General features: G+C 35.8%; 1 protein-coding gene across 10 annotated transcripts in view; it reads right to left on the minus strand.

Annotated features, from left to right (window-relative positions):
* IKZF2 (IKAROS family zinc finger 2) overlaps nucleotides 1-23,299 on the minus strand; it is a 185,871-nt gene that overhangs the window by 157,661 nt on the left and 4,911 nt on the right. The gene's annotated exons all lie outside the window — the stretch shown is intronic.

Below are 23,299 nucleotides of genomic sequence, written 5' to 3' on the forward strand. Positions count from 1 at the left end.
CCAGTCTTGAAATAAAGAAGGAGAATTCAGGTCCCATGTAGGCAGTTCCTTAGCTCATTGCTAAGTCGCTTCAGTCGTGTCCGACTCTGTGTGACCCCATAGATGGCAGCCCACCAGGCTCCGCCGTCCCTGGGGTTCTCCAAGCAAGAATACTGGAGTGGGTTGCCATTTCTTTCTCCAATGCATGAAAGAGATAAGTAAAAATGAAGTCACTCAGTCGTGTCTGACTCTTAGCGACCCCATGGACTGCAGCCCACCAGGCTCCTCTGTCCATGGATTTTCCAGGCAAGAGTACTGGAGTGGGGTGCCATTGCCTTCTCCGCCTTAGCTCATTAAATAACCCTATAAAACATCCCTCCCTATTCAAAAACTAGCACCTTTGATGTAATTAATCAAACAATTTTTAAATAACACCTTATTTTTCTTTCTGTGTTCTCTGCTTGCTACTTCTATCTTTGAGATACATAATCTTTTCTCCTAAAACAATTATGCTACATGGACAGCCAGGTTTCATGGTTTAACAATTAAGATTCTGTAAACCTCTGAACTTTATTGAAGTGCTGTACTAAATACCTTGAGAGTTTCTTATGTGATTTAGCAAGATGAACCAGTGAAATAAAAGCAGAAACAGGAATAAAAGCTACATTTTCTGTCATATTTAACTTTTGGAAGTTTTTAACATCAATCAGTATCTTCCCATTAAATCTGCCTTGAAACATGGATCCCAAGTAAAATCTTTTTAATTCTTTCTCCTAGTTCTTAACAGAGATTTTAATTATAATTTCTCCTGGATGCTGAAGCAGAAATGCTCTTCATGGACAGAAATTAAACACAGGCATCCCAACTAACAAACATATGAAATAATGTTTAAGTAACCATAATTGAGATACGTCAAATAATCTTAGAAACAACAGTGTAATCCTACTGGTGGGCTTCCCTGGTGGCTCAGCAGTAAAGAATCCGTCTGCCATGCAGGAGACCTGGGTTCAATCCCTGGGTTGGGAAGACCCCCTGGAGAAAAAGAAGTGGTAACCTACTCCAGTATTCTTGCTTGGGAAATCCCATGGACAGAGAAGCCTGGCAGGTTACAGTCCATGGCGACACAAAACAGTCAGACATGACTTAGCGACTAAACAGCAGCAACAAATCCTACTGGTATTAAACGAAAAGAAAAAAAAAAAAAAAACAGACGTGGTAGTTTATATTCTAGCTGAACTAGCACTATCCTGAACACACTAGAATATAAAAAAATTATGGCAGGATAATTAAGAAATCAGTAACATGAGAATCAGATGACTGGGATTTCTGGGCAGTGGGGCTTTTACGTTTCACTTTTTATCTTTCTCTACTGTTTAACTTTCTACACTGCCCCTCTGCCACTTTTATTTAGAATCTTTATTTAGACTACTCTGCAGCCTCAGACCATGGCAGAATTTTGTAACACTGGCCACATCCCCTGTGGGATGAGGCTCACTACCCACACCCCCTCGTCCCTAGCACTATCATACCATAACACCAAAGTTCCAGCTCGGAACTTACGTAATGGATGGTTTCAGAGCTGACATTTCCCCCACCACTTTTCTTCTTTCTTCACATCCTTATGTTATTTGTGCTGATTTTGGCCTCTCTTCCTCTAAAACATAGGCTGGTTTGAGAGCAGGGTCAATGCTGATGTTTTTAATCCTTGCTTCCCCCAACGGCACATGGCACACTAGTTAACAAGTATGAGTGACACATGAATGTTAGATTTGCTTTTTATGAGGAGAGTATAGCTTTATGGTTATAATTTTATTTTAAAGGGGAGAAACTACCACACTTTCCTTGTCACGTATGTTTGGTAATAAATCACCTACATGTTGCCTAAAGAAACGCTGAGGTCCTTAAAACTTATAATTATTATTAAACAACTAAGTAAAAGATGGAGAAAAGGACACCAAAACATTAAAGGTGGTCTAAATAAAAATTTCAAATAGTATGAAAATATGCAGCCTTTCATTAGGTATGCCATATGGTGCGAGGGAACGCAGGCAAAGAAAAAGGAATCGGATTGAAGAAAGAAATGTTATAATAATCCCCTCATTTCCAATAGTGTCAAATACAATTTAAAAAAAAGGCACTGGTTTCAGCTCTGAGTACACATTTATAACAGTGAATAGGAACTACACATCAGAATGGAATGATTATTGATTTCTTAATGGATTACTGCTGCAGAAATTTACACTCACCAAAAAACCATCCATCTTTGGGTAATAATTATAAACCTATCACAGTACATACAGCATTCTGACTGAATTGAAACTTACTGCTATCTGCCGGGAAATGACCAATTTTCTATTTCTCCAGCTCCAACCACAATACAGAATGGTGAGCAGACACTTACATCAAACGCTATTATAGTACATGGTAGCAGCCACAACATGCACCATCTGTAAATGGCTATTAGAGAGGTAAACAATCGGGTCCTGGTGGACATTTTTCTTATAATTCATTAGCTATGAAAACTGTAAATAAAATGGGCATTAGGCAATTACACTTGTCAAAGGCCTATCATTACTGGCAGGTTGTGGAGAAGGGGTCAAGGGCAAGCAGTACATTAGCTGAAGTCGTGCTGTTCTGACTTTGCATCCTAATTTCAAACCTCTCCCCAAATCGACATCAGAAGTTCCAAACCAACAAGCTACAGAGCTTAGGTCTCTTTCTAAACACTAAGTGCGTTCTTAGTGAATTGCATTTTACTAAATACCCAGCGGAACCCCATTACAATTCAAATATTATTTTCCAAAAAGAAAACTCCAGTATGTCAGTTCCACGTAGCAGGCTTTCATCACTGAATAATTATGTAATCCAGTATTAATGAAGTTTCTAATTCTCATATTTTCCAGCTGTAGGGTTTCGATTAACACCACTTCCTTCCAGATAGTTAATCCCATTCTGAACACCTTATTGATCCATATTATGGAAAGATAGTCATGGAATGAAGAGAGTTAACCCAATCTGAATAAAAGTAATTTGCAATCAATGGTATCTTGTTTTCATGTTCTCTTTAGATTCTAATCTATTATCAGAATTTTTGGTTAGATATATCAATTTTCTTTTCTAAAAATTATAACGTGTAATTTTTTTACCCAATTAACTAACTTAAAAAACTGCATTTCCAAAACATCCAAAGAACTAAAGAAATCAATTTGATTGTTTTTATGAAAGATTCTTTTCCCTAAGTACTAACAGACTATTAAATTATCATGATAATCAACCATAATAATTAAAATACCATTAAGTATAATATAAAATCAAATAGAAAAGCTAAATAAAGTTACCAAAATAAAACAAACTTGTGAAACACCACAATGGATTTGTGAAACAGTGAAATTTGAAGATGGCAAATCTGTTTGTTTAGTGGAAAAGAGTATTCTAAATGTTATAACAATCAAATCAGAAAAATACACATATTCTCTAAAAGGCAAGAGATAATTTTAGACTGACTTGATACTAATTGTATTTCAACTAATATCCTGTGCTGTCACTTCAGTCATGTATGACTCTTTGCAACTCTATGGACTGTAGCCCTCCAAGCTCCTCTGTCCATGGAATTCTCCAGGCAAGAATACTGGAGTGGATTGCCATTCCCTTCACCAGAGGATCTTCCTGACCCAGGGATCAAACCCGCATCTCTTATGTCTCCTGCGCTGGCAGGCAGGTTCTTTACCACTAGTGCCACCTGGGAAGCCCAAGTAATATCTTAGGAATCATATCTAAGAACTATAAAAAATCATATGCAAATATTTATAACCTACAAGAAAAACAGTTAATTGTGCCAGAAAATGAAGTTCTTTATGGAAGTTATTACATTCATTTCTTAAAACCGTATGACAGGTATTATGATCTACAGCTGAAGAAACTGAATGTAAAAAATACAAGGAACACTCCCAAAGTTACATAACTAGAAAACAATAAAATTTCAGCAATTTCCTACATGCATCTTAAAGTAGGGAGCAGAAGCAGAACTTGACCCCAGGTCTATGTAATTTGAAAATCTCAACCACCTTCACTGGGCCCCATCCCAAAACATAAGGACAGCTGCACCCACAGGGACAGCAGTGTTCCAGAACAAACAGGTACCCAATATTTATTGTAAATGAACAAATGAATGAAAAGAAGGAATGAGCATATTATGCAAGGGAAGCAACACCAGGCCAAGACCAAGAACACAAGGAAGCACTCTGCTACTCTCTCCCCATGTGACCTTGGGCCCCAATATGCAGATTTCTACAATACAGAATTTGGAATAGATAGTACAGTATAAAACATTATGATTACTATACTGGTGCATGCACATGCACACACACAGACACACATACACAATTCTATCTATGGAAGGGAAAGGACAGGAATCCAATGAGACTTTGAATCCATATTTATCACCTACTATGTTCCCGGCCCAGTTCTGAGTATTGGGTTACATCAGTGACCTACACAAATGTTCTTCAACTGCATGGTGAGAGATAAGACAAATAAACTAGATAACTTCAGATACTGTAACATACAACAAAATAGAATAGGGTAATGTCACAGCTGTTGGGGTAGCTCAGATGGTAAAGAATCCACGTGCAATGCAGAAGACCTGGGTTCAATCCCTGGGTTGGGAAGATCCCTGGAAGATCCCCTGGAGAAGGGAATGGCAACCCACTCCAGTATTCTTGCCTGGGAATTCCCATGGACAGAGGAGTCTGGTGGGTTATAGTCCATGGAGTTATAAAGAGTTGGACATAACTGAGCAACTGACAATGTCACAGAATGCCTGAGAGGGGCTTATTTATCTAGGGTGCTCAGGAAAGGTCTCTTCAAAGGAGCAACAGATGAATGAGGACAAAAATGAAGACGGCTTCGTGCAAAGTTAGGAAGAGTGTTCCAAACCCTCAAATGGGATTGAACTTGCCATGTCCAAGGAGAAGAAAGAAGGGAAGTACCTTTTAGAGTTTAGCAGACAAGAAGAAGAATGGAGGAAGGGGAATCAAAGACAGAGGCAAGACCCATGTCCTATGGGATCTTGTAGATTCTGGAAAGGAATTTCAACTTTATTCTGTTTTAATAGAAGATTTTTGTGTTTAAAGCAATGTATGGTTATAATCTGGTCTCGGTTTCACAATGTGCAGGTCTGACTATTGGGTGGATTATGGAACAAAGAGAAGAAATAATGGTTGCAGTAAGACCAGCTACAAATTTTTGTAATATTTTAGGTTTAGAGGACTAGGAAATGATGATAGTTCAGACTAGAGATGTAGGAGTGAACACGGTGAAAACTGTGTAAACTCAAGATATATTTTCAAAGTGGAGTCAATGGTTTCTGACGGACTAGATGCAGAGTTTGAGGAAAGGAACAGTACCAAATACAGACTGGAAAGTCAAAGCATCAGCAGTAACTAAAGAAAGAAACTGAAAAAGAGCCCATGATCTGCAGATGGAAACATAAGGACTGCTAATGGATGAAGGTGAGTACTAGATGTTTTCTGTTCACTGAGGAATTGATAGCCACTGATTATGACACTTCTAACCTAGATAGCATATTCAAAAGCAGAGACATTACTTTGCCAACAAAGGTCCGTCTAGTCAAGGCTATGGTTTTTCCTGTGGTCATGTATGGATGTGAGAGTGGACTGTGAAGAAGGCTGAGCGCCGAAGAATTGATGCTTTTGAACTGTGGTGTTGGAGAAGACTCTTGAGAGTCCCTTGGACTGCAAGGAGATCCAACCAGTCCATTCTGAAGGAGATCAGCCCTGGGATTTCTTTGGAAGGAATGATGCTAAAGCTGAAACTCCAGTACTTTGGCCACCTCATGTGAAGAGTTGACTCATTGGAAAAGACTCTGATGCTGGGAGGGATCGGGGCAAGAGGAGAAGGGGACGACAGAGGATGAGATGGCTGGATGGCATCACTGACTCGATGGACGTGAGTCTCAGTGAACTCCGGGAGTTGGTGATGGACAGGGAGGCCTGGCGTGCTGCGATTTATGGGGTCGCAAAGAGTCAGACACGACTGAGCGACTGATCTGATCTGAATGAAGTCACTCCCTCTCTCTATTTCTTTCTCTCAGACAGGAGCAATAGATGTTTTCCCACTTTTCTATCAAAAGCTTGTAGCTTTCAGACAGCAACTAACTGGAGCATTTCCTTTATCTCAATAACCAGCAACCTAAAAAATCAAAACACATGGTAAAAACATAAACTTGGAAATAAATACTAATTACCAAGCCCAGGGTCTCTCACAGGCAGCAAAGAAGTAAAACATCAAATCAAAGCATGAGGGCATTTTAAAGCAAAAAAAAAAAAAAAGGCTTTATTACTATACAGTGAAAAATACAACTAATAGGCATTAATTGCCAGAGATATGTTCCTCCAGATCCAAAACCTCCATGAGCTCCACATTTGAAAAGCAAGCAACTGGGGTAGTGCTGAAGTTCTCCACCATCCTGAAGAGCCACCCAAGTAGGTAACAAGGCACTTTGATTAAAAACAACCTTTCTAGCAGCAAAAATATCTTACAATAACTCAACTCCAAGTGCTCACACAATAAAGAAAAAGATGACAAACAGAAAATTACAGATTATCGCAAAGAGTTGGACATGACTGAGCAACTGAACTGAATTATCCTAAAAGGTTCTTTTCAGCATAAAAATGCAGATGCCCTGTTATATTAAATTCCTAGGATAGAGATACAAGCACTTTCAGTTCAATTAGGAGTAAGTACATTGCCTTCCCATATATGCCAGTTAAATATTATGGGCTTAATTTACAGAACCTCAGCAGTAAAGAAACTGCCTGCCAGTGCAGGAGACACAGGTTCAATCCCTGGGTCAGGAAGATCCCCTAGAGAAGGAAATGGCTACCAATTCCAGTATTCTTGCCTGGGAAATCCCATGCACCAAGAAGCCTGGCAGGCTACATACAGTCCATGGGGTCACAAAGAGTCAGACAGGACTGACACACAGCAGCCCCCAACACACACACACCTAGGGGAATAACACTTCCTGAGCTTCCAAATAACATTTAAACATTTAAAACTGCTTGGATACCCTTAAAACAATTATTTCAAGAAAGGATACAGATAAAAACCAAAAAAAAATTTCCTAAAGGTTGGATAGCTGACCTTAAATACTGTTAAAATAATTATATCATGGACAAACATGATAAGTATCACAATTGCTCTAAGAAATTTGCAGTCTGGCTTCACCATCTAGCATAAGCAAAACTGTGCAGACTTTCAAGGAAAAGGTATTCAATTCATGGGTTTTTAAACAATTTTGAGGATTTACCTACTGGTTAAGAGTTGACCAAAAACAACAGCAGTAATACTCCCATTTTCATATGTGTCTACTCAATGGCTAAGCCATGATTTGAAAGATCTTGAATCATAGAACTTAGAAACCTTCATTAGATATAATAATAACTTTATTTTTATTGAATTATAGTTGTCTTACAATGTTGTATTAATTTTTGCTCTATAACAAAGTGACTCAGATATATATATAGAGAGAGAGAGAAAGAGAGATAGATATGTACCCACACATATATTCTTTTGAAAATTCTTTTCCATTATGGTTTATCACAGGATACTGAGTAATAATTTTAAAACTATAAACGTTGTCAACAATATTTCTTACTTCATACTACTTAACAACAAATAACCAAAATGTCTAGGGATAAATTTCAATTTATATAATATACATAATATGTTTATACTATGTTTATTATACATATATATAAATCAAGATTCTCTACAGATCATTTAGAGTCTTTATAAAATCTATCTCAGTATTGTAGAGCAACACTGGCCTAAAAAGATGCATTTTTATGAAATCATGTGAAGCTTCTAAGCACTTGAAGTTTTTAGTCTAACAGTATTCTGCTTGAATGAGAGTTGAGAAGAGAGTTTAAGAGCCTAAGCTAGTGCTAACTTTAGACCATTTATTTTAAAACTGCCTTGTGGGTAAAAAGACTAGCTGGGTGATGATGTATCCTTAGGACAGATGACTGAAGGGACCAAACTTGTGGGATTAATCTAACCAATAACTTACAGAAATAACTGAGTTACATCTCTAAGGTGTCCAGCCGGACAAGCAATTCATGTTAACTCATAGGTAATGAAAAAGTAACAGGCAAGCTTCTTGATTGAGAGACACATGTATAAGGCACTGTACTAGGTAACTTCTGTGGAAAAGAGAAACTAATATTTCTTGAAATGTGTTACATCCTGTGATAGAAGCTTTACTGAAGTTATTAATTGTCACAACAACCCCGAGACAAGTACTAACTCCGCCTACTTCTTGTGCTGTTGCTGCTGTTTAGTCGCCAAGTCATGTCCGATTCTTTGCAACCCCATGGCTTGTAGCCCAACAGGTTCCTTGACAAACAAGGAAATGGAGACTAATACACAGCTTAACCTGAATCACAAACCCAAGTCTGATCAGCAGTCAAGTCAGGCTCTGACCACTACCCTCAGGCAGTGGAGATTATAGTCAGTTTCCCTGCCCTCAAGGAGATTCCAGTCTTACAGGGGAGATAAGATGTACACAAGCAATGGAATAATGATACAAGATAGGAAGTGATAAAGCCTTTCTAGTTTTTAGGGAGGAAACTATTCAGGGATAATGATGGTCATTTGGTGTGAAGGACTGACTGCACAGTCACTATGCTAACAGGAACCCAGACCCAGGAAGACGTAAACTTCAGACATGAAAAGCAAAATGAGTATCTTTAAATGATCTCATTGGGATTTACAAAGATTTCTGCATCTTTTAGCCAAATGACCTATGAGTAATTTATATGTACTGCTATAAAATCTTTTAAAAGAACATCCGCTTTTCTTTTTGACTGTTCACAAGAGGGAATAAAAAGGACATGACTGGGGTCTGATACATAGTTCTGAGAATTCCAGATATGTAATAGAGAGATGGGTAGTTACCTTGTAGGATACACAGCTCTGTGAGTATGGAAAGTCATGGAATTTCAGAACCACATTGGGCATTCCCTCCCCAAAACATCTAGTAAACAAGTAAACAAGACCCTCCTCTGGGCCAGGTCAGGAGAGAGACACACTCTGCAGTCAAATTTTTCTACCAAACACATCTTTGGAACTGCCATCCTCAAGTGAAGTGCGTTCCTACCGCATAATTACCACTTCAATTACACCCCTCACAAACAGAATAGGTTTATTTGTGATTTGCATTAATTAGGTAATTTCAGTTTCATTTCTTTAGTAACTGATTTGAATACAACAGAATTAATAACTGCCTCATATCTGCACACACATTTCTTTTCAAACAAGGACGACCTAACAGCACTCAGACAGATGAAGAGCAAAAATATTCAGTGGTGCAGGTATATCTTGGGTTTTATCGGCAATAGCTTTGGACTACTTTTTTAAAAAATGGTTGTTGATTAAAGACAGCTGAAAAGCACAGCCTTTGGAGAAAACTATTGATACAAATGTATGTGGGATCTTTTTCTTGGTTATTTGATTCAAGCTTTTTCTCATACTCTTTTTATCTAACAATCAAATAATAGCCACAATTCTAGTTAGCTTACCACATGCCAGTCATCATTCTGGAGACTTTATGTATATTATTTCTAATGCTCGCCACTTCTCTGACAAGGCAGATTATTAATATCCCTAGTTTACAAACTGAGACACTAAGAGATGAAATATCTGTCTAGAGGTTACACATTTGATATATATCAAGGCTCACTTTTTTTATACTACATAGGAAGGGGAAGAAGAAAATTCATACAGATCTGTATTTTTAAAACTATATGTTCATTATTTTTTAGTAACAAATAAAATGCTTAAGTAATGCCAGGAAGAAGAGATTCCTCTGAGACTGCTTAAATAAATATTAAGATCAAGTTTTAATGAGCATATTTTATGTTAGATGTGAAAGCATTCTGAATAGTCTAAAATATTTTACTGAATAGTTTAAATATATTTTATTTAAATATATTACTTTTAATAGACTTAAATCTAATTTATTCTTAAGGCAGTTAAACATATACCCTGATCTTGTTTGCATTATTTATGGACTTAGCAAACCCTCCCTTCAACAATAATACATGTGTAAACTTCATCTCACATCTGATAATTTTTACTGATAATTTTTATCACAAGGTTAATTTTAGAAGAGTATTCCAGTGGGTAACAGTTAATCTGGGAATTCTAAATCTCTGACAGGGTATGATCTCAAGAAAGTCTTTTGAAACAGTGCTTGTGTCTTAGATACTTCAGGAGGAAAATGGAAAAATGAGAGATCAGAGAACAAAAACTGGATGCAAAACCCATCTTATCTGCTCAATATCAAGTTCCTTCTTCACTGTCACCTCCCATGACAGTAAAAAGGAAGAAAGCAGAAAAACTTATTAATGTTTCTGGCAGGTTTATCGTCACCCTAACTCCCTAATGCCCTTTCCCACTGAAGGGAAGTTAAAAGGCAACTGGGGTACAAAACCAAAATTTACTGCATCCATGATAATTTAGGAACAAAAGATACCTCTCAGACACAGCATTTATTTCAGTCACTTTTGTAAAAGATAAAAACAATAGATGATTAGTCCGAGATGGCCCTCAGTAACACCCCTGGTTTACAACAGAAAACAATCTATTCTAGGTACTACCAACTGCTACTACTAAAATCTTCCCATCTAATACTCTTAGGAATCCAGTTCTTCTAACTGGTCGACCCCCATCTTTCACTCTATGGCATTCAGACATCTGAAAAACTTCTTTCTATCGACCATCAATATTTATCTTCTACCAGAAACCACCTTAATCTTATGGCTACATTCTTCCTCATCCAAGCAGAAGGTGACTTCTTTAAGTATATAAATTTAGGTATTTATTTATGGTTTCTTAAAGAAGAAAAAAGGGAGGGGAAGACCCTATTTTTCATTTGTGTATTCCTTCTCTTGGATCCAATAAATCAGTTCAGTGGCTTATCCCTCCCTTCAGGATTTGCCACTGGTATTTTTTTTTTAACTAGCTGTCTTCTCTGTTCTCTGTACTTCGCACCTCTACTCTTTGCTTGCAATGAGCAACACTCAATGGAATTTTAAATTGATGAACATGAAAAACAGACTAAGAGTCTTTTAAAAAAGTAAACTTGATTGTAATATACAAGGTAGAATGGAAAACCTAAGGATAAGTTTTAACTTACTCTACTCACCTTTCTACTGGCATCATAATGCTATCTACATGTATTTCTACTGGCATCATAACGCTACATGTTCTGGCAACTGCCAAAAGTACATTTAAAAGTACATTATTTACTTTATAGTATCTCATGCTTTGAATGAATATCACCCAAAAAATGTCAGAGCATGAAACTCTGTTTGGAAATTCCACTATATCAGAGCCATTAAGAAAACACACTCAGACTAAATCTAAAATAATATCCAATAAGTCTGTTGACAGCATTTGCAATACCCCAACTTTAGCATTGGTCATCATGTAAAAGATCTTTTATAAAAGATCCAAATAATGCAGAACTATTTAGAATAAATAATAAAACGCCCTATTTGCTGTCACATAACCCAAAGTGAACATTACCAATAATCTGATCTTTCCTTTCTTCTTTCCTTTCTTATTCTTTGCTTTTACACACATACTCACACAAGCTTTTAAAACATAAATGGCACTCTCATACAAATAGTTGTACGAAAACAACTGTTTAGTTAACTATAGTTTCTCTGATTTGCTTAAAAAAAAAAAAGAAAAATGGATCTTTAAATTCATTACTAGTTATTGTACTCAAACTGTGAGACTAAAACTATTCAAATCCATAAAAAAAATTTTATGTAAACAGTCTTATGGTAAGCACAATTTATGTAAAGATAATTTATTTTAAATTATGTTTTCTTGGGGAGGTGTGTCTCTTTTGTTTGCTTTTGTTTCAAAAAAACTAAATTCAAAAACTGTTATTAGGTCATTAATTTGTCATAGTTCAGACAGATGGCAGTGTGTAATTCATATTTCGGGGGTTTAAAAGCAGCAGACTCACAGAAAATATCTCGTATTTCTTTTCCTAGTTCTCAATTATGTTCAAACAAAACCTATCACCACTTTTAAACATTTTGCATTCAGCAACATATTCAGCAATATATTCAAAGCTACATCAGAATCAGTGTTTTTAAGTATTTATAATTTTAAGCAGTACCTAGAAATGATTAGATACTACCTACTTATTAACAATACCTAAGAAATTCTTAAATGCCCAAATTTTAAGCTCTAAGTGATATATGGATGATGTGAATAATCATTTCTAGCAAAAATAAGTGAACCTACTTCAATCAGGAATTAAACATAAACCTTCAATCCTAAAAGGTATGTAAATGCTACTTCTCTAACAAAAAAGGTAACAAATGTATTGAAAACAAGCAATCTACTTCAGACCATCTAGATATCAAAGGTATTGACATAAGTTTGATTAAAAGACTTGAAAGATATGTCTTATAAAATAAATATATTTTCATATGTAAATATTACTTGCTAAAATGTTTTGAACAACAAAAACGAAACAAGTTTCTTCATGAAAATGACCATTATGGGGAATGTTTTATATAGTCACAAAAAACAATAAAAATTCCTCTTTAGAATTCAGCCAGAAATTCAACAGGAACATCAGTTTCCCAGCACTTCAAAATACGGCCAAGCCCTGCATACTGATGTCTCAGTAAGTAGTAGGTAAAGTTGATGCCGTCAGGTGTAAGGAGAGCTACAGCTTCCATGATAATAAGAGAGCAATGACAAAAATGTCAAAGGTGTAGACACCCAGAATGTTAATTTATTAGAACGTGACTTTACACTGATTAATTATATGCTCCTCAAAATATCTGGAGAGCATAAGAAAAGTTAATTGAAGCATTCCATTTTGTACATGCAGTTTTAAATAAGTGATAGAGAACTGATTCTAAAATTATAAGAACGTGGTTTGAAATCTGTAAACTCTAAATATGCCATATAAAGATATTGTAATGAAGATGATGAAGATGACTATAAAATATTCATGGAAACATTTACACTAACTTGGATTCTACTGAATATGAATAGTGGTGGTGGTTTAGTCCCTAAGTCATGTCCAACTCTTGTGACCCCATGGACTGTAGCCTGCCAGGTTCCTCTGTCCATGGGATTCTCCAGGTAAAAATATTGGAGTGGTTGCCATTTCCTTCTCCAGGGGATCTTCCCAACTCTGGAATCGAACCCAGGTCTCCTGCACTGCAGGCAGATTCTTTACCAACTGAGCTATGAGAGAAGCCCAAATATGAATAGTATGAAACTTAAAAGATGTTTAGAATCTTGAAGATCATCAGTTTGGATCTGATCTGAAGATTCCAAAATCATTTTGAAACTGAGACATGGTATAAATACATATCCTAATAAAGAACATAACAAGACGGAATTTCAGAATTATTTCAACATCTAAGAAATCAACTTTCCAAACTTCTTCAAACAGATCAGAAACACATTATTTAAATACATCTATGCAATATGCTAATCACAAGTAGTTCCTAAATTCAACAAAAAATTACTGGACTCCTACAATGACCCACTATGATACTATATACTGGGAATAAAGAATATTGGGTTAGCCAAAAGGATTGCTTAGATTTTTCCGTAACATCTTAAGGAAAAAGCCTAATGAACTTTTTGGCCAACCCACAGATAAGAAACTGACATTTTCTGCAGAGATTCACATCTGGAAAATCTCTAATTAACTTCTTTATAATCAATGTACAGCCCCAAAATAAAGTTGTGTGCTTTGAAAAAATATTCTTAAATTCACACTCAGTAATTAAGACAAGCTTCCCTATTAACTAACCTAAAATACTATAATTTTCTATAAAATCTCATTTGCTGTGGTTGAACTATTTCCAAGATTTCATGAAACTAGTGTGATGTTTATTTCTCCTGACCTATAAACTAGAAGCTCTTCAAGACCCCAGCTTATATAAGATGTCTTTCTCAGGTAGCAGTACTACTATCTTCATTTAAAAGTGAAAGTGAAGTCATTCAGTTGTGTCCGAGTCTTTGTGACCCCATGGACTGTAGCCTACCAGGCTCCTCTGTACATGGGATTTTCCTGTGACCCCATGGACTGTAGCCTACCAGGCTCTTCTGTACATGGGATTTTCCAGGCAAGAATACTGGAGTGGGTTGCCATTTCCTTCTCCAGAAGACCTTCCTGACCCAGGGTTTGAACCCGGGTCTCCCACATTATAGGCAGACATTTTACTGTCTGAGCCACCAGCGAAGTCCTATCTTCATCTAAGGCAGATATTAAAACCTCTTAAATCGCTGACCATATCATACATCAACATTTCTGTGAATGGAAGTTTGAATTTATAGTAATAGTAGTTGGGACATCCTGTATAGTATTATAAGATAGGTTTCATAGAGTTAGGCTATAAAATCAACATTTAACAAGCCTAAGCAAAAATGTAAAATGTACACTAAAAAAAATGAATGGGTCCTAGGCTAGCAAGAATTGGTTATAACCTGATTATACGTATAAGTTAAAAACTGAATCTGGAGGATTTAGCTAAGGAAGTCAAGAAAAAAAAAAAAGACTCAAAAGTATTTTTGCTCAGCCTATATCTAGGGAATCTAAATTTATGTCCATTTAGGGAAGAAGGACAGAGAAGGCAATGGCACCCCACTCCAGTACTCTTGCCTGGAAAATCCCATGGACGGAGGAGCCTGGTAGGCTGTAGTTCATGGGGTCACTAAGAGTCAGACACGACTGGGCGACTTCACTTTCAGTTTTCACTTTCCACTTTCATGCACTGGAGAAGGAAATGGCAACTCACTCCAGTGTCCTTGCCTGGAGAATCCCAGGGACAGGAGAGCCTGGTGGGCTGCCGTCTATGGGGTCGCACAGAGTCGGACACGACTGAAGCAACTTGGCAGGGAAGAAGGAAATACACAGGAGACTTCAACCATAATGATCCAAATGGCAATGCTATCTCTACTGTGAGGTGGAACATATTAGACTCTCTTGGTCTAATGCCATTAAACACTTGAATGATATAACTGACTCCCTGTGTTTGGATTACTTGCTAACCAAATGACTTTTGTTGCTTTACCCATATAAGTCAGTTCACAAGAAAAAAATGATTTGGTTAAGTCAACTGGAGTGATCAAGATCCTACATTAGTTCGAGGTTTATTTTATTTTTAATGAAAATACGGACATAAATTGGCATTCCGATTTGAAACATCAACTTTGTAAACTTGTTTAATGTGAGTCAACCATGAGATATGGGATCACTCTATGTGTGCCACTAATCAAGTTTTGGAACTTACAAGGCTGAGAACCAAATACTAGATTATAAAAAAATTTCTTGAGGAAATGGTCTCCACTGGGAATTTATTTTAGAAGCTCGCTGTGTTTTCGCCTTTGTTTCATTGTGCATCTTTAGATTTATACACTTTTGAAGAATTCTCAGGTGTAAAAGGTGAGAAGCAGTTTATTTATTGACAATCGATATAAATCATGGTGAGCACATCACACTTATTTGGTTCTAACTGCAAGAGGATCATTAATATCACAAATAAAATATGAATTCATTTGGACCTTGAAAGATAACATCCTCCTCTAAAAAGATCCCTAACTTATTTTTGATGCCCGAGTATCAACAGTGAATTACACAAAAAAAACATTAAAAAACATTTGTTGGATCAACAATTAAAAGACAAAAATGTCTCTATAGCGAGTTCTGAATCTCTACATAAAGGAAATCTCAGATGAAGTTCTTTTCATCATCAACATTCACTTGAATTTTCATGATGTCTTGGGTAGAGCTTACATTTCTAAGATAGAGTTCTATAATATATATTTTGAGGAAATAGATTAAGATGTATTCTATACCACACTTTCCCCCCTACATTCCTTTATCCCAAGTAGCACAATATCATAAACTTTAAAACAATTCTATACCAAATGATTTTCAAATGATATATATCATGTTGCATATTTATGACAAAGTTTTCAAAAAGACTCTGCTTAAAATCATGAAATTCTTTAGCTAGTAACATAGCAGAACTGACTAGTACTTTTTAATAAATCTTTCCTCATGTTTTAAATTATATATTTATAGATGAGAAAGAGGTTACAGAATAAAGACAAACCATTATGATAGAGGACTTGGAGTATATGCTGTACGTTAGCCTTATGATTTTTTTTAAATATGTAACCATCATAGTTATGATATTATATACACCACAAAATGTGAAGTTGAAAGGCTAGCATGTTTTGCTTAAAAATCAGAGTCAGTCACAACAACTAAGCCAACTTCTGTGCTCCGTCACTCAGTCGTGGCCAACTTTTTGCAACCCCAAGAACTGTAGCCCACCATGTTCCTTTGTCCATGGAATTTTCCAGGCAAGAATACTGGGGTGGGTTTCCATTTTCCTCCTCCAGGGGATATTCCCAACCCAGGGATTAAACCCGTGTTTCCTGCATTGCATGGTGGATTCTTCACCACTGGACCACGTGGGAAGCCCTTAGTCCAACTTCAGACACTAGCACAAAAGGACTCCATTAAGCAAAAAGAGTTCATTAAAACCTGTGCTCATGTGTTTCAATATAAAATTTTGATTTTATGGGGGCAGTTGGGAAAATATGGTCAATGATGAAATGTTGAGAATTACTTAGGGAAGAATTTTTTTTTTAAGAAATACTGAACTATTGTTAATGTAATACAGGAGGAAAAATAACAAAATCATAAGCTAACATGTTAGATTTCACTAGTTAGGAAAATTCACACTTAGTTTAATCTATCCTCCTGCCTGATTGCTAGCCTCTCCCAAATTCCACAGGTGCGTCAAACACTCTGTATGCAAGATTAAACTAAACTAAATCTTATCCCGGAAACCTGCTTCACTATTTTGTATCTTCCCTGATGGAACCTACTCCATCTATCCAATAATCTAGAGATCATCATCATGAAATTTCTCCTCTCCTTAAGACTTCTATCCAAGTCCTGTCCACTTTAAGCTATTATTTCCCAAATCCTTCTATTCCTTATTATATGCACTACCACTGGCTCTCATGACTTTTCATTCTATCACTGCAGAAGCCTATTAAAGAAGTCCCTGCCTCTGGACTGGTTCCCATCTACAACATTTTTACTCCTGTTATAGCTGGTATGATTCCTGTCAATATGAAGACTGAAGTCATCAGCTTTGTTTAAATCTTGTGCTCCCTTGAAAATGAAATCCAAGTTTTCTCTTATATAAGATACTCCATTATCTTGCCCTGATTAATTCTCCAGAGTCATCTCAGGCTTCAGATTCCAAGATTCCAACTTCACACTCCACAGATACCAATCTGCTTTATTTCCCAGAACATAATCGTATTATTTCTCAGCTCCCATTGTGGGTTCATTGGTGAACAAGCCTTCAGCTTCTCTCCTAAATCCTATTCATTTAGTAGTCTCAGCTTAAAGAGCCTCTCCCTCCAAGAAGTCTTCCCAAACCAGTACCACTCCTTGCTCTCCATAATAATAAGAACACTGAGCTTATCACAGAATACTGCCTTGTTTAGACGTCTCTTTAAATTAGAGTATGAGCTCCAGGAGGACAAGAATAGTGTACCATTTACCTCTGAATCTACCCTACAGTGCCTGACACATAAAAGACTGCCTACAAATATTTGTCGAATTAATCAGCTAGAACAATATAGCAACGTGTCAAATGCCTATAAGTGATAATTATATTTTAAGTTGATCTCAAATTTAAAACACCTAAACTATTACCCTCAAAATGCACAATTAACAACAATCAGGCCTACAGTTTGATTAGGTATCATCAAATGAGAATTTACGGTTCTACCACAAGCAACAAATGAGGTAAAATTTTAGATACAGATTTTCAAAGAAAAAAACTGATTCTAGATATGGCTAGGTTACTCTATTAAGAGGACTTTTTTTATTTGTAATAACTGGTGTCTTTATAGTACCAATGCTGAGCGATGATTTTCTTGACATGTAATCAAAAACATAAAACTATGCTCAGGAACACTGAAGCCCAATTTAAAAAAAAAAAAATTCTGCCATACAGACGGACTCTTACTTCTTTCTAATCCAAATCTTCACAGATCCTTTAAATAACAGAGGTTCTTTTTTTCCTGCCAGTTTTACCCTAAATTAAATGCCTATTTCTGTTCCATGGACCTCTGTAGTAAAATGGAAACAGCAAAAGACCTGAATTTCAAACAAACATGGATTTGAAAAAAAGCTTTCTTATGAATCATGGACTGGTGCAAAAGTAATGTGCCTGCTCTGAGTGTTAGAGCAGTGATTATTTATTAGATGTTAGCATGTGCCAGGAAGTGTGCTAAGTATTTTGTATATATTGCCTCATTTAAACCTCACAACAGTCCACTGAGGTAAGGATTGCTTATCCCCATGCTACAGATAAGGAAACTGGAGCTCAGAGATGTGAAGTAAGATGACTGAGATCACACAGCAAATCAGTGGCAAAGCAAGAATTCTAACAAGGCCATGTATAACTCCAAAGCCCATATTTTTAACCACCTGCAATCTATTACTTCTAAGCCTCAGTTTTCGGTATTATAAAGCGAAGTATCCTCACAGAGCTGTTGTGGAGACTAAGTGAAATAAGAGGGATGTACTTAGTATATAGCACTACGCATCCTATATATACTCAATAAATTATACTCCCCTTCTCTTTCTCACACCAGTGCGATTAAGCATTTATAATAAAGAGAAATAGTTCCTAAATACTCTATCTATTTCAACAGAGATTCCTGAGCCTGATTAATTCATAAAAGGAAACTACTACCATATCACTAAGTATAAAATATACTTAGTGATATGGTATATATATATATTTATGTTTATATACTGTTCATATAAACAGATATAAAGGAAAAAGGCAAAGAAAAACAACACGGTCTCCCTCATTTTAGGACTGTCACACAGCTACTAATCTTTTAGAACATTATAAAATTAAAATATATTGATATTCAAAGTGAGGAGAGAAGAGCTTGGGACCCAGAGATCTGAATTCCTGACAGCTTGAAGGAAGAGTCCCAAAAGAACCTAACCAATCATGGTATACTGTTTTCAGTGTATTTTCATTGGAGAAGACAAATTTAGACAAAGATAGAGGCAATAAAAACAACACTTCTACAGTGAGCTATTGTGTTTCTCCAAGACAGACATTTATTCTTATTTCAAAGCAGACTTAAAAGATGGGGAGGAGGCAGAATGAGGAGCAAAAAAAACAAAAAACAGCAATTTTGCTGTTAATTCCCTGCTCATATATTCTCCCTTTAGTTCCTTTCTTTTTTTTTTTTTCTTTTTTGGTACATGGCCATGACACTGCTGATAGCTATAAAGAAATCAAGTCAAACTTTTAAAAAATATTTCCTAACAAGTAAAAAGGAAATGTAAGGTATGTTGCGTATATATACAAAACTAAGTACTACAATTGGAAAACAGAATGAGCTTTTACATCAAGTCCATCTGGTGTTATATCAGGGTGTGTCCTATGGAAATCCAACCAAGGGTAACTGCCAAGCTAAGCTACAGAAGACAACTCAGAAAGCTGGTGAGTCTCAAGATACAAGCCATATTTTTTAAAGTGCATTAGAGCATCTGCTTAACAAGATTATCTGTTATCACTCCACCCTCATAATAACCCTATTCTACTCCTGTAATACTGTTTTTGTCACTAAAACATGGGTCAGTTGTGGACATGGTGGGCACCCTGAGATAATGACATTTTACAGATATCAGTGATATAACTAACCCACACGGTAGTATCAGTGTCCCAATCCTGACAACTTCATCCTTTTCCTAAGGAACCTTAGAAGACAACTGATTTCTTCAAGCCTCCATTTCCACACAGGAAAAATAGAAACCATAATATACTTACACTTCACAAGGTTCTAAAAATGGAAACCAGCTAAGAAAAAAAAAAATGAATGTGAAGCACTCCGAAAAGAATAAACTAGATTTGCTGACCTGATTATTGGTCAGTCTTGTAAAACTAGAATTACTACTTCTTCCAATTCCACACATGCCACTTGGCCATCAAACTGACTGATAAATGGTATTGACTGCAAAGTGGATCTATGTAAAGGTTTTAAAGTAATAGGAAAAAAATTTGTGTCACAAAGCACTTTCACACCATTAGCTATCTATTTACTGGCATTATAAAAGTAGACAATGATAAGGAAAATAGGATTAATTACAATTTTTTGAACCTTAAAACCCTTTCAAAATATTCAGCAGCAGTTACAGAATAATCTGAAACCAATACGGAAACAAGTATATAAGAATTGGAAATGAGCTAACCCAGAGACAGAAGGAATCACAAAATAAAGTCTCATCCGATGGGCCGAAATACAATATGGATTATTTTTATATTGTTCTGTCTGAGTTGTCTGTCTCAGATTCTTAACTTCCAGATGCTATTTTTAAAATCACTTAACACTGTGTATTTCCAGTAGCCATCAAGGCACAGACTGTCATCCCTGACACAGGAGACTGTCAGCAGACTCAATATGTACACTAATGATCTCAGGCAACAATGCCCATCTTCTTATCAAAGAGATCCTCATTCTAGAAGAAAAAGTCCAAATTTCTCTAAGAAAATTCACTCGAAAACATAGGAAGTAGTCATTACAAAATGTTAAGTTCACGAATACCTCTCACATCTTTTTAAGATTATCTTACAAGCTGAATTTTAAAACCAAAGACTGTCAAGCATTGTACATTTTTAGTTCTCTCCCAAGTCACCGATGCTCTCTTCTAGCACTGTCAAATAATGATAGCTGCTGTCATTACTTTTTATACAATAGCTGGCAGCAAGTTGCACAGGTACCCTTCATCTTAGAACAGTCGTCATATCACCCAAACAAATGACTATGACCTCAGAAGACAACTGACCACTTTCCTACAGTGAAAATAAGTGGGTTCTCACATGGCAGTGTTACTTTACTGCTAGGACGTTAGTTATCTCATAAAAATCAAAGATACTATTTCTCTTATTTTTTTAAACTGTTTTAAAATAACTTTTCACCTCTTACATATGTACTCCTGTCCCCGCCTTACTGCTACGGAGCCTATCTTATTCTATCTATAAAGGTTTTCACATTTACTTTCAGCTCTAATACTTTCAATCAAAATTGCAATTCTGTTTCTGGAAGTCACAGCCCTTTAGGACGACTATTTGAAGATATTAAAGAAATGCGGAAAATAAATAAGATCTTTTCACAGAATAAAGTCAGCAATGCATATAAAGAGATTTAGGTAAACTACTGATCTCGGCCACAAGTGATTTGCCAAGTTGCAAATGTACAAATCATTATTCCAAGTCACAGAAAAACATCTGAGTGACCAACTACACGTTTCTTATTCTAATTAACAGACAAGAGTCCCTCTCTAGTGCTATTTGCTTTGGCAATCTAAAATGCTGATATGCTCCTAGATCTAAAAGAGAGGAAAAATGGGTATCTTCTCCATCTAACACCTAAGTGGGTAACCTAGATACTGTAAATAGAGGCTATGTAAAGGATGCAACAGACAGCTCTGAAGTGAGAGCCAAAATATTTAACCTGCAACTCTTTGGAAAAGAACATGAAAACACATGTAGCTTAGCCAAAAACTCTACTAAGATGGAATTGCCACAGGCTAGTAAGTTAAGAAAAAGATGAAACAAAAACAAAACCTCTTTACCAAACATAATTTTACTGTTGTTGGGTGAGAAAAACTCAAAGGTCAAAAGCACAGTTCTTATTTGTCCAAATTGATCATGTCTACAACTGCAATGTTTATTCAAAATAAGAGTGAACTGCCTTTTAGAAAGGATTACTTCAAAACCAAAATCAAATTCACAAATAAAGGATCTAATTAACCAATTAACAAGCATTTTCCTGCTGATATTCTAGTGGTGGCTCAGGGATAACAAAGTCTGATTATCTATTATTACCTACCCCTTATACTCAACGTTTCTAAAGACAATATTAAGCTAAATATTAAGCTAACAGAAACTGCATATCAATCTATCTTTAGGAAATTAAATGAAAATTATCTGAAAAATAAAAATCTATATTGCCAAGGACCTAGTCACATTAAATATTAAAATGTAAAAATTATACTCCCTATATTGCAACAGTATGTAACTTTTATCAAATTAATAGTCAACTAGCAAAAAAATTAATTAATGCTACAAGATCCATTATAAGAGATTAGCACTATAATTTAACATGCATTCCCTTACTATTAATTTTTCTTCCTATGTGATAAAGGAATTTCAGTGACTGCTTCTAGAATGAAATCTTCCTAGGAAGTGATTCCCATTAATAAAAACAAAGAAAACTTTTAAAAAAGTAAAGCAAGTTCATACAGCTCAAACTTTCAAGTCAATAGCTAGAGTCGCTTAAAGATAACAAACTGCAAAATGTATTTACCAGTACTCTATATACTGTTGCTTATAATTCAGAAGACTTAACTACCTATGAAGCTAGTAACTTTACAACAAACTCAAGTTTTGAAAGCTATAAGAGGGAAGTGGAAAGAAAAATTTGTTCTCTCAAGATAATCAGAATTAACATATTAAGAGTATGCTCATAATTCATCATATGATTCAGTTTTCTTGTTATTAAATCTTCTTTAAAAAGAAAAGAAAATGCCTTTCCTTCAAATGTCACCCAAATAGAAAGCTTTTAAATTAAATTGCATTTAGATGGAAGTCAGATGTCCTTTCTATATAAGAATATAACACATATCAGAAGTAAAAGGGAAACAGATTTCAAATTAAGTAGGAGTAATAAAGCATGTGCACTTGACAACTTATGAAACATCATAATTAAGAGAAAACAAACCAAATCCTTAATAAAGTATTTATCTTCTGTCACTGACAGCATGCAAGTTGCTTTTTTATTACACAGAAACAATGTTTGCTATATCTTGATATAAAGAATGACTCTTTATCAAAAAGAGTAGCCAAAACTATTCCAGCAAGTTCAAAACATCCTTCCAAATTTTCTCAGTTCTTTTCTGACAGCCTAAAACAAAATGCTTTCACTTCGTCAGAGAAATGGATGTAAATGAGTTCTACAAATTTTCAGTCACATATTACTTCCAATGCTTTGGAGGAGAAACTTCCACGTTTTCTTAAAAAAGCAACTAACACTACGATTCTACCACTAATGTATTAGCTTTGTGCCAAGGCAATAGAAGATAATTTTTTCCTTTTCTTTTTTTTTTTTCTATGAAGTAACA

This window comes from Bos indicus x Bos taurus, chromosome 2, assembly GCF_003369695.1.
Source record: "Bos indicus x Bos taurus breed Angus x Brahman F1 hybrid chromosome 2, Bos_hybrid_MaternalHap_v2.0, whole genome shotgun sequence".
NCBI classification, from domain to species: domain Eukaryota; kingdom Metazoa; phylum Chordata; class Mammalia; order Artiodactyla; family Bovidae; genus Bos; species Bos indicus x Bos taurus.